This window comes from Pithys albifrons, chromosome 1 (genome assembly GCF_047495875.1).
Source record: "Pithys albifrons albifrons isolate INPA30051 chromosome 1, PitAlb_v1, whole genome shotgun sequence".
Taxonomy (NCBI): Eukaryota; Metazoa; Chordata; class Aves; order Passeriformes; family Thamnophilidae; genus Pithys; species Pithys albifrons.
The window spans coordinates 6,689,975-6,707,375 of NC_092458.1; the positions used below are offsets into that span (position 1 = coordinate 6,689,975).

General features: G+C 39.4%; 1 protein-coding gene across 1 annotated transcript in view; it reads left to right on the plus strand.

Annotated features, from left to right (window-relative positions):
• The window catches only part of SMPX (small muscle protein X-linked), a 38,526-nt gene extending 22,665 nt beyond the window's left edge, over nt 1–15,861 (plus strand). Inside the window, exon 4 of the mRNA XM_071569427.1 lies at nt 14,850–15,861. The gene's annotated coding sequence lies outside the window, so the exon portion shown is untranslated. The remainder of the gene's footprint in view (nt 1–14,849) is intronic.
• The last annotated feature ends 1,540 nt before the right edge of the window (nt 15,862–17,401 follow it).

Here is a 17,401-nt window from a genome sequence, read left to right on the forward strand (position 1 = left end):
CTCATCAATAGGCAGAGAAAAAGTACCATACTACCTGCAATGCTTTGAAGAAGCAAGATAATGTGAGGAATTAAGCATATCTTGCATAGACCAAATGTCAGAATATACAGTTTTCTATTACATGTCAAGTTAAATTAGCAGCCTGAATATGATGTCTTGCCTTCATGCTTTTCCATCTCTTAAGAGATCCTCTGGGTTATGTACAAGATGGCTGTCAAATTTTCCAAGCTGATTAAGACCTCTCACTTTTCCATGGCAAAGTGGCCACAAAACTTAGGATGAGAGTGTTAAATATTCAGAAGAGGCTGCAGAGAATATGGGCTATGGAACAACTATATTGGGGTTTGAGTTGGCAATCACTTTCTTACCACCCTTCTTTTTCCTCCCGTTTGTTATATTTTTTCAATGTATTTTGTGTCATATGAAGTGCTAAGTATTTCAGGAAAAGTACTTGCAAAATGCACAGAGACCTCTCAGTCTTGATTTGAATAGACTGAAAATAAAACCATCGCCAACTTCCATCTTATCTGTAACTGCATTTGCAGGGACATGACCATTGTCTCAGGACCTCTCTTTTTATTGCACATGCCAGAGTTATATTGATAGAAAACAGGTGGATGAACAGTACCATGATTAATCATGGTTCAATAGTGCTGTGATGTTATCTGTAGGCATATCAGATGTATGCTATATTTATATGGAACAACATTCACTCATACATTATGAATTCTGTTGGGAAGAAGCCATATAACCAGGAGAAAGGAGCATTTTTAGAAACTGTAACTAGCACAGAGAGTCAAATGTGGGCTATTTGCAGTACAGACTGAGTAAGGTGGCAGAACAGGCAGAATTCATGATGAATAAATTGGATATTGCTGCCCAGATAGAGGCAGCTGAGGCTTCTGTTTTCGTGTTTGGAGAGGAGCCCCTTCTCAGTGTCTCCAATATCACAGCTCTTGCTGCTAATGCATTAAGAACAAAGAAATCAGTCTGAGAGAGCTTAGGGATAGCTATTGTGTCTGGTTCAGCAGCACTTGGTTTGCCCCAGCCCCAACAGCCCCATGCTGCCCCTCCTTGTTCGTGCAGTGGAGCTCTACTCCACATGGCTCCACACCAGCCACACAGTTTTGGATAAATAACCTCCTCTGCCTTTGCAGCCCATCAGGGACTGCTAAATGTCACTTCAGCTGGCTGGGATCTTTGGACACCTCTTTGCTTTTAGTTGTAGAGCAGCACAGAGCAGCAGTGGTTGCCTCACAGAGTTTCGAGCTACCTGAGTGCTCATGAAATCCCTGACAAATCCTGAAAGAGCAGAAATTAAGGCAGAGCTGCATCCCTTTGCTGAGGCTTCCAAACAAACCTGGATCCTGTCAAAGTCCTCACTAGGAGCGAAGCGGGATCATGCTCTTTGTAACTTCAGTTGCAGTTGGGTTGTAAAGTGGGGGAGCACACCAGGGAGCAGCAGAGGAGCATCTGCAGGATGATCCCCCTTTCCCAATTGCTGTGGCAGTGGGTTCAGGGGCAGGAGGCCCTCTGTACAAAAAGGATTTGTAGAAATTACACTACTGCATTTTTGTTCTTTCACTCTAATAGCAGAAACAGTCAGGTTGTGCTGCTGCCCCTCTGGGTTTCCCTGGATACCACAGAAATGTTCTTTTTTTTTACATCCCCTAGCCTCTTCTCAATAGTAATGTGTGTCATGCAGCTTCTTCAGCTATGTGAAGTGCTAAAAATGCAAAAGACTCTTTTCTGGCAGTCATTTCTCTTCTCGTGACCACTGGGTTTGCCATTAATAAAGACTATTTTTTTTCCAAAGCACTAGTTTTCAAATGAAATCATGGGAGTTTTGGCAACTCTACTTACGTCATAATTCTAGTAGAGAACACTGCCCTGTGCACTGTGGATTGGTGATGAGGTCTTGTGTGAATTTGGGTAGGTTTTTTTTGTTTTTTTTTTTTTTGGTGGAGAAAGAAAGGGAAATAACTGTTACAGTGAGATAAATCCCAGTCAAAACATATCGGTGAATACCGCACCGTGGCAGTAACTCTTAAGGGAAACTAGAGGGCAGGCTTCTAACATACTTTAAGCTCCATTAAGTTGCAGTCACGTATCTCATCGGATACCCAAAGAAACCTTAAGTACCTAACTCCTAGGGGGTTTGCATGTTTAATCAGCTAAATGCTTTCAAAATACTGCCCTGAGAGGGCTCAGGAAGCCTGCTGCATGAAAATAATAGTCTTTGTTTTGTGTCAGCAGACAAGCAGCTCCTATTGCAAGAGTGCTCATTATTATACCCAACATAACTGAGTTGTGATTTTCCTATTCTTCCCTTTGTCTCAAATTTTTGCGTAACGAATTGCGTCTTATTGTGTGCTAGAAATCTCTGTGGGCTGAAAAGGTTTTTGTTATTGTGATTATTATTATTCTTATATGTGTGAGTACTGCATACCATCTACATGGGGCTTGGTTCCTGATCCCTTCATTTTGAGCATTTTAAAATATATTTTCAAGGACGGACAAAAAATGGAGAGCAATGAACCCTCATGGTCAAATCACCAAGAAGACAATGAAATTAATAGAAAATTTATTTGATTTTTTAAAAAATCTAACTTCTTATGGACCGTTCTTTGAGTCTGGAGGAGATTGGGTAAACAGTATAATTTGTAGAGTTTGTATTTGTCAAAATGAATCTTAAAGGGCAGTACTAAAGTGTTTGGCATCACACACTTGAGTGAAGGTGCAAACCAGGAGACTGAGATGAGGCAGAGGCTGTGGAACCAGTTTGGACATGCCAATTTTCTGTAACACTGCAGAGATGGTCCCTGCCTCCAGCTGAACCATAAAGGAGTAGGAATAGCTGGGGTTAAACCATAGTATTTACAGTTTAAAAACCAGAATATTTCTCCACTGATTTGAGAAACTAAGTATCTCTAGCAACTTCTGGATGTTGGGAGTGTTGAGCAGGGATTAGGGTTTCTGAGTTTAGCTGACCTGAAGTTGTTGGCCCTTGGAAGTCCCAAAGCACACGAGCTACCCCAGCCTCCTGACCAGCTGCCACGGAGCCAGAGCAAGGACTGATAAGAAACTGGCCAGACCACTCGTGCTCAGTGCTCCATGTTGCATCAGGAGACTCGCTGAAAGCAAAATGTTTCCATAAAAAGTTACACTTTCAGAGCAAAAAACTTTCCCAGTGGAGAAATGTTCCATCAGAAAAATGTTGGACCGGTTTGACTCTTGGCATACTCAAAGGTACAAAAGCTCATTGCATTTTAAAAAATTTCAGCAGCCTCAGCTTGTGCCAACTCTCAAGCAACAAATCAAGCAAACGTTTTTTTTCTCCTGCAATTATTCAACCTGATAATTCTCTTGTCATTTCACCCTTTGCTTGACCGAAGGAAGAAAGGTCGTGTTTGCAGTACACCAAGAGGCTGTTTGCTTCTGATTTCATTGCCCTGGAATTTGAAATTCATAAGCAGTCATGATATAAATATATATAGTTTTAATCCAATAATATGTATGTACAAACAACCTCAAAAATCAATTACCTTCAGGATATACATAATTGGACTTTGTTTAATAAAACATTTTTTTTAACATAGTCCTTTCTAAAGCCAGCATGAAATGCACCTTTTTTTTTAAGGGACAAATGAAAGGAAACAGTCTGCCTTGCCAAGGTTTGAACTCATGGCTTTTGAAAGTCTAACCAGTCAACACCTAGTGCTTAGACCTTTCTCCTCAGCCATTAAAGTTGCATGAGAAATGGAAAGTACTTGCAATAAAAAGTGAATGGCAGAGCTGGCATCCTGAACAATATGTGGATTCTTAAGCATAATAAAATAAAAATCTTCAGACAGTATTAAAGCCTGATAGGAAGTGAAAAACCAGGCAGAGTGGAAGCTGAGTGTCTATGGGTTTGCCATTGCATATGTATAAGCATACCACACAGTCTACCTTATATTGTGTTCCCTGAACTTTATGGTTTGTGACAATTTCCCTCATACCATCTCATATCTGCAAAATTATGTGTGGTTACAAAACTAGAACAACAACACCGAGTCATCTTTTCTACATAGCAGTGTGTCTCTGAAATAGCCTATCTCACCCGAAGTATAGGGGAAGAAAAACTTTGTATTGATATCTTAATTTTTGCATATGAATAACCAATATTAGGCTTCCTGTTCAGTCTTAACAGACTAACTGATGCTTATGTGGGTCATTTATCAACTCAATATTATTTTAATATGTGCTTTTTGTCATTCAGTTTCTCAACATTTTTGAGAAGGAAAAGCCATCAACTCCACAAATGTCAGCTGGCAACAAAGACCAAGGGTGCTTTAGAAATGCAATCAGTGAGGGCACATATTTGAGGACTCTATAGGAACTGGTAGCATGCCAGATATTTCTCTTTCCTCAACCTTTGTCCCTGAAACTCTACCCCCTCCTACAAAATAAAAATTCTTAATCTTTTGCTGACCAGTTTTTTTTTATTTTAAAAATATTGATAACTTTTAAACCCTTCTCTGAATGTGAAAACCATGCAGATACCAAGCAGTGTTGCTTAGCACTGGGCGTGTGTCTCTAGAGAAAGTGCCAGCTTATCCGGAGTTTTAAGTGGCAGCAGTGTGACAATAGCAAAAGGCGTGAGCATTCAGGTGTGAAATCATAGAGGCTTTCCAGGAGCAGCGTTTTGCTGTGTGCTATGTTGCATTCAGATTTGTGAGAAACTTCCCTACATAATTTAAAGTAAAGCTTTAATATTTGATTATACAGCTAGCACAAATTAAGTGCCAGCATAGAAGAAGTCCAAGGCCAGTGCCTTCCTCCAGGATCTCTTTTGTCTAATAAACCAATGTAATAGTTTGACCCAAGGCTTCCTCAGTAACCATTGTATCTAAGGAAGTTACAAGTATTCCACAGTGTCTTCCACGTAGCAGTGGGGGAGTGGTGTTGTTCTTACTTCCCGGTCCTGGGCTGAGGAGCTGGGGGAGGTGGTTGAAGTCTGGTCCCTCCGGTCCCTGGTGTTTCTCCTGTCCTGGGTGAGATTGTTTCATTCTTGTTCCCCTTCCTTGAGGTTTTTAATTGGGTTTGTTTTGATTCATTCAGTTTTTTTGGGTTGGGTTGGTGTCTTCCCTATTTTCCAGCTAATCAATCCCCTTTTCTCCCTTCCCCTCTCCCCTGGGGGGTAGGATCCTATGTATTGTGTATACAGTGTGGTTTGTAAATGTTAGTAAATATAATTTATTCTTTTTATTCAGTTCAGTTTCTTTAGAGTGCGTTTCTTTTCAGTTTTTTTTTCCTTTCCTTTGCTGAGAAGGTTCTGGGAGGGGGAAGGGGGGCCAGTCCAGGGTTGGCAACAGCCAGGCCAAACCTGCGACAACCAACTTGGAAATCATTGTTCATCATTAAATTATGGAGCATGGTTATGCATTTTAGAGTTCTCATGGCATGAGGCAGCACAGTCTTGAAGGTGATAGCCCACCCCTACAATGGCTTTTATTGGACTGTTTTAGAGGCTGCAATAAGACTGCTGAAAGGATTTGACTGGAAGAGTCTTTATCATACCATAAAAATGCCAGTAAAAATAACGTCACCTTTTTCCAAATTTCAGCCTTCCAGAGTCAAATATTTTTCTAGAAAACCAAAACTGAGTGGCCTGAATTTTCACAGAAAAGCACAGAACAAATGGGGATTTTCAATTTACTGAGAATGAATGAAAATTTTTAAACTAAATCAGGCACTTCTGTCAAGAAGGCTTGTTTTATTAGATTTCCAGCTCCTTGTTGACCCCAAATAACCTTTCTAAATACTTCCAACACCTGTTGTTCAGCAACTTCAAACCCTTGATACTATGGGTCTGGAACAGACTCTGAAGTTAAGATCATTACAAAATTTTGCAGCCCAGGCTACTGACTGAGGATTGCAAGGCTGTGAGATGCCTCATGAAATGTCCTCCTCCACCCCCAGGCACAGCTCCTGCTCTTTGCCAGCCCACACAGCTATTTGTGGGTCTCTCTGAGCTGAATGCCCAGCCAAGGCACATGCAAGGCTGATGGGGTGAAGTTTCCACCAGAATGGGAGTACCATGAGAGCAGCAAGGTTTGAAAGGTGCAAAATGCCTTTGGTCCCTCTGCTTGTGCTGCCCTCTGTGGGACATGAGAATGTTTGACTTTTTGAAGCAGTAGTGCTTGTGGTGGGTTACCTCATGATCCAAGACAAAGGCTGTGGCCCCCACACTCATTAGTTACTTTTAAAACAATCCAGGAATTCTGTAGTTTAGCTTTATAATTATTTGACCACGTTTAATTTCGGTTACACAGTCATTATGTTCTTGTCCTTACACTTGAGCTGCAGACACCTATAGGGCATTTTCCCCAAGTCTTCTCTGGTGGACTACCAAGTGCTGGCTGCAGGGAGTCTCTTCAGCAAGAGCATTCACCACCACATACATTTTCTCCTAGCTGGAAACTTTGTTTTCAGAGACACATGCTGGTTTAGAAACCCCAGTCATGCAATTATCTCGCAGCAGGTGCATTTCATATGTCATCAGAGTACCTGCTTACAGAGCCTTCACCAGTCTCAGTACAACAAAGATCTCCCATTGTTTTAAATGTCACATCTTTTTGTGACTCTCTCTTTTAGTAGTTGATTTTTATTGCTGGGGTTTTTGTTCTGTACTATTTTACCAGTCATTATTTTATTTCTAATAGTGGTTAGCCTGGTCCCTTTTGTATGTATCTTTGTCCTGCAGACATCACAATTACCGGTTCATAAGGGGACCCAGCAATATCTTTTCATTTTCACAGTGCACCACCACCCAGGTACACTTCTACTGGCTATTTTTCACCCTGTGCCTGCAAGCTGCTAAGTGGTTTTGGTTATCATTGGAGTAATCAATAGGATTTGTAGCACCTCAGAGGAGGTAATAAGCACTTTGCAGGATCAGCGATTAGGCCTTGGCTTCCTTACTGATGAATTTGCTAGAACAATAATTCCTGAAGTTTCACTCTCTGCTATGATGGAGGATGAAAATGGAATACAACTAAACTGTCCAAGAAATCCTTTTCAAATTTCAGTGCCATAAATTTTTTGCTATGAAAGGTCTTTAAGTCATCTGGCCTCATTAATGGATTATTTGGGTGTACGTGTTAATATGGTCAGGACAATACCTTAAAAAGGAGATCAAGCCCTTGAGTGATGCCTACACTGGAAATCAAATACTTTATAAAGCAGAGGTGGTATAGGTGAATGAGAATGGCTTAACATAAACCCCAAGAACAATTTTTCCTTTATGTTGATAAATAATTGCAAAGAACAATAATTATGGACACACATTTGCATGAACTTAGAAAAAGGCTACAGAGGAATAACCTGGGTTTTTTTCTTCCTTCAGAAGGCACTAATTTAAAAGGTAGTAAGTGCTGCAGCATAGTTCTCATTAACAGAGGTAGAAAAACCACTGCAGTTCCTCATCAACAACTTTAATCATCACATACAGTATATACTGCTTAATCTTTACTTCCTGTTATGAATCACAAATGGTCTTATACAGTCCCAAAGCAACTGAAGATGGGTCTGCAGAACATTTTCGTAGGGGTGACATTTTAAGTTATGAGAATTTTAGGGAAAATGTTAATGGAAAGCAGAAAATTGAAATGAAAACTTGAATTTGAGGCAAACTTATTGGCACTGTGCTTCAAGACACGTAAACTGTGGAGAGAAAACATTAAGGGTAGCTCCAGAAAAAGTCACTGCAACAGAAAGTATATCAGAATTTATATTAGGTTTTCTTTGTAATAACATTTTGAAGTGTTATACATAATCAGTCCTTAAATAGTCTCTTTATGAACTCTTCAGATATGATAAACCTCTTCATATGCTTTCCCACCTTTAAGAAACTGTTGATCTTTATCAGTGTTTATAGTGAATCCATAAGCTAAAAAATCTGTGCTCGTTAAGGGTGGTACTTCATCTAAATGAAAACTAACAGCCCATCACATGATATTTTAGGCAGCTTTCTCATCTCAGCCAAGAGATGCCCAAACAAGAGTAAAACTATGACTGATAAATCTAAAGAGATAAAAGTTCAGAACACATTTCCATGCTCTAGAGATTGTAGCGTTTGTGACTAATTACAAACCCCAAACCTTTTGAAGTAGTACTAATCAAGAAGAAGGGATATTTGTTTATGGGAAGAGGTTCTTTATTTTTCACTGGAAATGTTGAAATTTGAGGGATTTTTTTTTCATATTTGAAACTCTTACTGATTGTTACACTTTAGACTGTTAGAACCACATACATTAGCATTTGGGTCACAACATCTGAGTTCTGCTTACTGAAAAAAAAAGAAAGGCATTACAACCTATGACAAGGCTCATGACTTCTTTGACATTAGGTCTTTCGGAGAACAAAAATTTAGAATTCATGTTGATCTGAACTACTTCCATTTGACAGCTGTAATTTCAGACCCACTGGGCTAAATTGTATCTCTTTTGCAAGTTCCTTTGCTGACAAAGCATTGTGTCAGTGAAGATAACATGAAATTTTGACAACAGTATAACAGAAGGAATGTTTTCACTTTACTGGTTTTTTGTCCTAAATAAGAGTCTGTTGTGTTTGACTAGACATGCTGTTACACAGTACTCAGCCTGTGTGTGCATTACTGAGCTGCAGTGGAAAGGATCAAAACTGTCCTTGACTCCCCATGTCCTACTGTCTGAACTCAGACATGAATTACAGGAACAACATATGTATGAGAGAGGGAGCATGGGGCTTTCAAGAATTTCTTCATGGTGAAGATAAGCAAAATTCGTTATCATAAAAATTATTTTTATATTTTGGTGGAAAATGCACATTTTTTAACCTATCATTCTTTGTCAGACAAATTGAAAAAATAAGAATTATGACAATTATGACCTTTTTTGTTTCTTCTGAAGCTCTGTATGTATGTGTGTATGTAACCTATGTTTCCATTTTTAGCTGCTTCCCCACATATTTCAGTGGGTTGTAGGTAGAGTCAAAAAAAAAAAAGGAAAAAGAAGGCATAGATTATTTAATCTTTCTAGTATTTCACAGGAACACAGAATAGTTGAGTTGGAAGGAACCTCTGGAAGTCATGTGGTCCAGCCTCACTGCTCAAGTAGGGCTACCTTGAACAGGCTGCCCAGGACCATGCAGAGAAAATATACATGAGAGAAAATATATTTTAAAAGACATATGATAGATGCTCAGATATATGAGAATTTTCCTGACAGAAACATAACAAATATGTTGAAATAATTTGCAAAAAGCATGCAAGAAAGCACATTTTAATTTAAAGTAGGGTCTTTCATTTAGTCAACCAGTTACTGTTAGGAAGGAGTCAAGGGATGAACTCCCATTTGCAATCCAAAACCTCTCTCTGGCATCCCATCACAGTACTAGTATGTTAACCTGGAGCACACTTGACTTCCTACTGCTTCTTCTGACATCTGTGTGGACAGTGATTCCAATAAGATATAAATATCAAAGTAGTTGCACAGGAGATGATCATAACAAGTGGTCCCCAATGAAGGGAAGTGAGGGCAGATGAGTTAAAGTGGATCCCTTGGCACTTTAGTTTACTGTCTCAGAAAGGTCAAGGCTTTTACCAGATCTGTAAGAGAATTAGGGAGTCTAAGCAGATAGTCTGGCTTTATTTCACATTGACAATTCACTAGAGCAATCAAAGAAGACATGTCCCTGGATTTACCTTTTGCCCAGGTTTTTCCTTATGAAGACCAGTCTGTTTGTAATTCTAGGCTAATTCTGCTCCAGACTAACAGAAGTTCATGACCTCTGTCCCCTTCTTACCTTACTGTAAGTGATACCCTTTTCATTCCCAGTGTGCTATTTGCTAGGAATGGCCAGATGTCTTTTGAATGACACCATGGGAATAAAACTCTTTCCTGGGTCTCCAAGCTCCATAAGAAGTCATTATCTTCATTTCCCACTTTCACATTTGAAGAGGCATTTTTTAACCCTTTCTATCAATTTTTCCAAATAGTGCAAAATTTCCTTCAAGCAGCCATACCTGTTGTCAGTTTACAACTGATATGGTAGGTAAACACTTTCTGTTGATTGGAGTCTTTAGAGTTTGGGTGATTTAAATTCTGCTTCACAGCCTGGTTAAACAGTATTGTAAAGACAAGAGACAGTTCTCCAACTGTAACCTCCCTGTCTGCTCCTAAATAGAGTGCTTCTTGATGCCTCTTTTTAAGTGTTGCATGTATGACTGTGATAGTGGTGAGTAAGAGATCTATAAATGGGTCCTAGTGAGGAGTAAACATCATGTGGTGTTCACTTTGGAAGCTTGTCGAGTGGGAGGCATTTACTGAACCTTGTTGCACTTGCTATAATCACTGATCTTCTATGAAGTGCTAATGTCTGTTTTCTCCTTTGTAAAGTTATTTCTTACAAAAGAGGATGTCTTAGCAGAATCTTAGAGTGAACTATATGAGGCTGAAAACAGTTAAACAAATAACAAATATGTTTTTAGTGCCCAGGTGATTCAGACATGGTCTATTAGCATGGAATGTGGTCATTTTATTGCATATATGAAGATACAGCCAAAATCTGTATTCATTTCGTGTTTCTTCTTTCAACTATCATGCTCTATAAGACCAGAAAACACTGACAGTTGTAATTACTGGGTTTTTTTAAGAATAAATCATTTATGTGCTTGCTGTTAACCTGCTGTTAACCAGATTTTGTCTTTTCAGAGAATAAAAGAGTGATGTGGCATTAAAGATTATAATTTTGAAAAAGAAAAAAAGTGAGATTTTGCAATTCATTCATTTATTTACATTTATTTTTGAAATTGCATCTCTGTTGAATAACTAAGTAATTTTTTGCATAAAAGTAGCCATTGCTTTTTCCCATGGTTAGAAACCTCAGGGATCCAGTCTTCTTTGTTCCAGTAAGTAACACTGGCATCCTACTGACTGCAATCATAGTCCTGCAGATCCTCACTCAGGGAATGGAAAAGGACTTGAGAACTGAAAAACCCTGTAATTCCATGATTCAAAAGTGCTTCTAAGCATGTGCTTATATATATTCTTAATCAGGACAACATTTAAGCAGTTGGTCTCAAGTGTATTCTTTTCTGTTTTCTTTAAAGGGGCCAAGGGTTGTTCAGTATAAGCTTGATTGGAGTGGCAAGGCAGGCTGGTAGGTAAGAGCTGCAGCAGCTGAAAGAACCACCAGAGAACACAACTGTGAGGATTATTAATGTACCATAAGCAACCTATTTTTGAGTTTACAGACTCCCATTGATCTCTGGAGGAGTTGGCACTCTAAAAATAACGTGCCTTTGGGAGCTGGGACAAAGAGAATTGGAGCCGGCCAGTGGGTGGTCTGAGTGGGCTGGAGCATTATGGGGAGATAATAGAGGGTCGGTTGACTGCAAAGGGAGCTCAGGTGGCAATTATAAGTGGCCAGAGAGTATACCTGAGAGAAAGATAGTATTATTACCAGGTGTTAAAATAGCACTGCTGGCAAGCAGCATGCTTTAGACAAAATTTGAGAACAGTGGGCTTGATTTTCCTCAGCACCTGAGCACTGGGGCAAGGTTGATCATTATGGCAATTTGATTTCTTCTGCATTTGGATGGCAAGTAGCAGTGTTCTAAGGTGCTAGAGTTTGGGCTTTTTTGCTCCTCCTGCTAACTACCTAGTCTTGTAAGCACACGGTCTCCTAGAAGACCAAGTTTCCTTTGGCTCTTAGAGCTTCTGTGTCTCAGTCCTGACTGGAAGAATTGGACACAGTAGATTTTTTGGTGGGTTGAATGCTTAGTGAGAGTGTCATGGGACAGAGGAAGAAGAGAGGTGCTCGCTCAGCTGACTGGGGTGATGCCAGGTGGGACCTTTCAGCCCTGAGGTCATAAAGGTATTAAGTGATATTAATACTAATTTCAGTGGGATCTGGGTGCTAAAAGTTTGAGAACTAGGAGAAAACAAAGGAAGGACAAAGGAGGATTTGAAGAAATGAATCAAGTGGCTAAAAGTAATTCCAGCAGCCAGATTACTTCGATTATTAGCAACACAGTGATTCAGTGTATAACACCTAGTTCTTTTAGTTTGCAAACTTTCTAGCAGTGCCACAGCTAAGCAGGGGCAAATAGGGACCTTGAACCTGGCCCATGAATCCACTCCAGCCCTTGTGAGTGGAGGATAACTTCCCCTGGGACAAACAAAGGCTCTTCCCAGACTTAGAGATTGCCTGAGCCTTGAGAGCACCTCTGGATATCATCCTGTCCATCCCCTTGTTCAGGACAGGGTCTTTGCTCAGGGCCATGTCCAGTTGGGTTTTGAATGTCTCTAAGGATGGAGTTTCCACAAGCTTTCTGGGCAAGCTTTGACCACCCTGATGGTAAAAAAAAGTTTTGTTTCCTATTTAGATGAAATTCTCTGTATTTCAATTTGTGCCTGTTTTTTCCTGTCCTCACCAGCGAGGAAAGTCTTTCTCCATCTTCTTTGTACTCAGGGGTTTTGTGCTCATCTTCTTTGTATCACCAAGATCCCTGGGGCTTGATGTGCACAGCACAGGACAGCAGGCATTAGGAACTCAGGAAATAAGGAAAGACTAAACTACTTGGGGAAGATAAGCATAGAGGTCCTGTGCAGGGCAGATGTCTCCTCCAGGATGACAACTGCAGAAAACACAGCCTTACTGTCTAAGATGCTGAATCTGAAAGGTATAAAAAAATATATCATCTAATCCTGAAAACCAGAATGCTAAATTACAGCTGTCCATCATGCCACAAACCTACCCACAATGTGTTTGGAGGCAGAAACCAGTGATGGCCTCTTTCAGCAGAAGGGTCAGAAAGTACTTGTGACACCGAGGACCACACTATGCTCAGATGTGTCTGCTGTGCCCTGAACACTCTTTCTCCTGGTCCCAGGATTGAGCACTCCAGCTAAGTCATAGCCAACAATGTTTTATCCACATGCCACTTGAAAATAGCCACTCTGTGATATTCAGGAACAGGCACAGAACAGTTTGAAAGAGAAAGGAGAATAATCCTGAATGCTGAAGCACATGGAGGGCGTGAGTAGGCAGGTGGTAATTATATAGAACAGGATTACATGTGTGTGTGTATCCCACGGAGCCATCAAATACAGCCTTAAATTTCTATTTTGTTTTTGAGATTGGAAAGATAAATACCTAAAATTACCTGACTGGAAGGAAATTTTGGCTGAAATAGAAGAGTACACTGCCTGACTGAATCCAGCTATGAGATGGCTACATTGTTTGATTGCTAATGGTCACAGAGCATGTTAGTAGCACCATATGTAGTTTTCTGACCTCTTCACTGTAGACAATGACATCCCTTCACTTCTTTTCAAGACAAGTTAATTTGCTTTTGACTTCTTTATTCAAAAGTTGCCAAAGTTTCAAGCAGTCAGTGTAAGAAATGTAGGGTTTCTCTTAATATCACCTCTCTTTCCAGGGAAGTGTTTCATCTGAAAGCTAAGCGATCCCAGCCTTTTGAATGTCCCACCAGATGTGCACAGCCTACACATGTTCAGGAGCTCAGCAAAAACTCATTTTACAAGATATAGGAGTTTGTGATTTTTTTTCTCTGTCCTGTGAATTTTTCTCCATTTTCTAAGCGTTTGTTAAAGGCTCATGAGTCCAATAAAATTTACTGAAAATAGAGATATTTCTCCACCTCAATTACTTACCTCTTAGCTGATTAAACATTCTTTCTGACCTTTTGACAGTTAATTGCAAAACTTGTTTTCCTCAGTATTGAGCTGTGTGGAACCAACGATATCAACAGCAACCACTGGTATCTCTTAACTTCAGAGAGAACAGAAATCAGCCCTATGATGGGCTTTAAATTAGCTGTGACTGTGTAGGAAAGAGTCACTGTAGACAGGTCAAAGGAAGTTGCTCATCATTCCCCAGACAGCATCTAAGTCCTCCCCCCCTCGCCGCCCCCCCAGTATTTTAGATAAATAAATAACTCTAGTGGGATTTATGCAATCAAAAATACTTGGCTACTATGTCTAGAATACTGTTCTTAGTGCTGATCATTCATGAGAATTAAAGCACAAATAGGAGAGCAGTTCAGCTGTGACAAAAGTAGTTACAGGAACTTATACACTACCAAAAGAAGAGAAGCTGAAAATTTAGATTGTTCAATTTGGACAGTAAATAAAGACTGAGGCTCATTTACCAGTAAGGACTCTAATGGGGAACAGAGGAGGCAAGAGAAGAGCATAATCAAAGCAACTGGAAAAAAAATTAAAATGCATGCACATATAAGTATATATGAGTAAATAGCATTTACAGGTAAAATTGAATACCATTTTGATATTTATAAATTGATGCATCCCTACACCCTGCAGTGTGGACACACTGCTGAGCCACATGGCAGGATTTCCCTCCTGCAGCTGTGGGAGCAGGGGCAGGGCTTCCCTGGGGCTGAGTCCCACTCAGGGTCTGTGTAGGGCTGGCTCCTGCCCACCTGCACTGTGCCAGACAATGGTGGGAGGGGTGGGTGGGATGGTGGTGATGGGATGGGGCAGAGGCCACAGCTATCATATTCCAAGGGCAAAACTTGAGGCTTTAAAGGCCTGAGCTCTTCACAGAGTCATGAAGTTTCACCAGATAGAGATTTGGAGAGTAGGTGGAAATATCTATTGGATCACAAAGATTTGTACACCCTGAGCTTTGGCTGTAAACAAGTACAGTCAGTGAAAGCAAAATTGCAGGTGTGGGGAGTGTATTCCCCCTCAAACTTACAGGTGCTTTTCTGCATGATCTGAAAATACGTGTGAGTGCCCTGATAATGAGTCATTTCTGGTCTTGTATTTGTCACACAGGTCTGACAAGGGAAATTGAGTGGATTCCAATGAATGGAGAAAATTTGAAATATTTTATATATTTGTATGAAGACTATGAACTTCCTAACTGCTCAATATCCCATAGGAAGCATCTTCTCTGTACATTCATATCAACAATTTCTTCTTGTCCATTTTGTTTAACATAGGAAAGTACTTTCGGAATAAAAGAGACCACAGCAACTAGCAATGAATGTGTATGTGTACAGGAATGATTTTAACCTGAGAACAAAAAATAATGTAACTTGAAGTTTGAGCAAAAGTAAAATAAATGCTTTAAAAAATAGATCATTATTTGCAATTAATTTTGTTTTATTCTTTTCGAAAAATGTTAACATGGACAAAGATTTTTTAAATTATCTGACAAAATGCAGAATAAATGCAGAGTGTAACATCTTGTTTCCTGTTGTGTACTCCTATTTATAGAAGAGGAATCATGTATCATGTGTAATAAAGGAAATGATAACATTAAAAGGGATGGTTTTTCTGGGGAGTTTAGCTTATTTTTTCTTTTGTTGTAGAGCCAAAGTGTTTATTTTTCTTCAGAATCTAAAATGCACTGATGTTCTGATGCATCACCTTTACTCTATACAATGAAAACACAAGATGTGAACCAGCTTACAGAAAACATGCAACCTTTATTCAAATAAACAGCTTTGAAGGAACGTGCTCATAAATATAGGCTGAGTGATCATTATCTTCAAAAGCCCAAATCAAATGTGGACATTGAAATATGGATGCTGGGCAAAATTCATGTGTGGTCACAGCAACTCTTACATAGAATGATTAATCCTTGACATTTGTTTCATATGGATTGTATGTAAAAGAAGACTGTTCAATGCATATTCTATTTTTGGAAATGAGATCTTACAGTTAGAGGAATTAAATACACTGTGTCTTCTTGGTCTCTTTTATGTTTTTTACTGTAAAGGGACATGAGGAGCTGTTTTATAATAATATTCTCCTAATGTTTATTGAAACTATTCTACATACTCTGAAACTCTCTGCCTGGATCTTGTTTATTCAAATAAAATAAATATAATTATTCTGGTTAGAAAACAGATTTCAAGTTGAGTATTACTTACAATTAAGTCAACTTAATTCTTGTTTGCTCCATCAAATAACATAAAAGCTAACACAAAATATTTTTGAATTTTAAATTTTCACACATTTGCATTGCTTTGCACAGGACATTAGAAAGGAACTGCACTCATTGTAGCTCAATTAAAAGGAATTCTTGTTTTATTACTTTGAATGTACGATACTAACATTTGTTAGTCTCCTGCTACATCCTTGTATGCTCATGGCTGATTTCCATTAATGCATTCCTTGGAGGTGAACATCCCTGAAGGACAGGTAGAAATGGAAGTGTAAAGAGATGGAATGCATCAGGAGCACCTTTCATTTACATACCAATGAGAGTAACGTGTCTATTCAATCAAAAACTAACAATTTTCTCCAACACTGCATTATCAGTCACTGATATTGGACTGCATTGCTCATGCCAGTATGGAAGTGATAGAAAGAAGAAAACACACAATCCCTTGATCCAAAAGCATGTTGAAGGTGAGATCAGTCAGGGCCGCAGTTTATATTATTCTTTACTCACTTTAAAAATTATCTTATCAGAGAAGAATGGAAAGGTAAAGCCTCATTTTCTGCACCCTTTCATAGTTAGGAAACCTTGTAGTGTAAATTCCAGGGGATGGGGAGTGCTGGGGCCACATCCCAGTCATCACATCTGAATGTATAAGTGAAAGAAAAAAACTCTCCCTGACAGAGAAATGTTGTTCTTTTACCAGATTTCAACTCCTTGTTCCCAAATGATCCACATCTTGATAGTGGGGAGGGACCAGGCAGAGGCAAAGAATATTTTTTCTGAACTTCATTTTTGTTTAAGTGAAAATTCAATATATATATATGATTTTAGACTCTCTTGAGGCTGACAGCTAATGGAGAGTGGGGATCAGTGAGTGAGATCCCCAAGTCAGATGTTACAACTACAAGAAATTCTTAATAAAACATGAAATTAGCAATTAAGTACTAGAAAAAAGGAGATACTGAAGACTCTTTGTCTCAGCTAGCAAACTGTTTACAACTGATCTGAATCATCATTTGCTAGGGATGTTATTTTTCATCTAAGCCTTATCAAAGGGTCCAACTGTTGGGCATACACAGACCAGTGAAAGATGCCCCAAGCAACTTTACATACAGTCTTACTTCTGGGATAGGAAATTGGCACAAAATTAGGGAAGGACTGAGGTCTTACAATGAAGGATGAGCACAGAGGTGCATAATGACAGATCAATGCCTATTTCATGTGGATACACAGCAGCTTTTGTCAGTATGAGCCAAACTCACTGACACGCATGTACCAACACCTCAATAATGAGATAATACATGGCCATCCCTACACAGTGGAGCCAGAGGAATGGTTGCATCCAAGTAAATAGTTGTCATAACTGAAGCACAGAGAAATTCCTCTTCACCCCACAATCCCTAAGCTGCTTAATGGGGAACTGGATTTCAAGATC